The sequence below is a fragment of the Dendroctonus ponderosae genome, unplaced genomic scaffold (assembly GCF_020466585.1).
Source record: "Dendroctonus ponderosae isolate FM_Combo_2020 unplaced genomic scaffold, Dpon_F_20191213v2 Dpon_F_20191213_4, whole genome shotgun sequence".
Classification (NCBI taxonomy): Eukaryota; Metazoa; Arthropoda; class Insecta; order Coleoptera; family Curculionidae; genus Dendroctonus; species Dendroctonus ponderosae.
In genome coordinates, this window is record NW_026018611.1 from 15,837,289 (window position 1) to 15,838,228 (window position 940).

Consider the following 940-nt stretch of genomic DNA (forward strand, 5'->3'; position numbering starts at 1 on the left):
GATACCAAGATCCGGCAGGGGAGGATCACAATTAGACTGTTTGGCCTCCCAGGTCGTGAACATGCTAAAACCCGACAGCATGAGAAACAGAAAAATAACCCCAAAACAGGTTAAAATCGCTACATGGAATGTACAAAGTATGTACGAAAGCGGAAAAACCTATAACATAATAGATGAAACGAATGGGCTGAATATAGACATTATGAGCGCCAATGAGACCCACTGGCCCGACTCTGGACAATGCAAGATACTTTGACCACACAGTATACTACTCTGGCAATGACAACTTACAACATAGGAACGGAGTGGGTATAGTTGTTTCCCCACGTATCCAACCAACGGTTAGATCCTTCACACCTTTCTCAGACAGAATGATGCTCTTGCAGCTGCACGCCACCCCATTTGACGTCCATGTCATTCAAATATATGCACCAACCGCCGACAAAGACGACGCCGTTATTGAAGAATTCTATGAACAACTAGAACGTTTGATTAAGATGACGAACAAACAGGAGATAACCATCATAATGGGCGTGTGCCAGGCACCACAGGGGATTTCGGACTCGGTGAAAGAAACGAAAGAGGGGACCGTCTTACACAGTTCTGCCAGGATCATAACTTACTACTCAGTAACACCATATTCAAACTCCCCCCTTCGCAGAAGCTACACGTGGAAATCGCCAGCAGACTCTGCGGAAAAAATAGCTAGAAATCAAATCGACTATATAGCTATACCCAACAGATTCAAAAACTCAATAAGATCTGCAAAAACCTATTCAGGAGCAGATGTCCCCTCAGACCACATTCCGGTTGTGTGTAGGTTTGAACTGAGGTTGAAACGAATCAAGAAGGCACCCTCCAAGAACAACATAGACATAGGGAAACTGTCCGACAGAAATATTCGGAAACAAGTGCAGGAATCGCTGACTAACGATTTAAA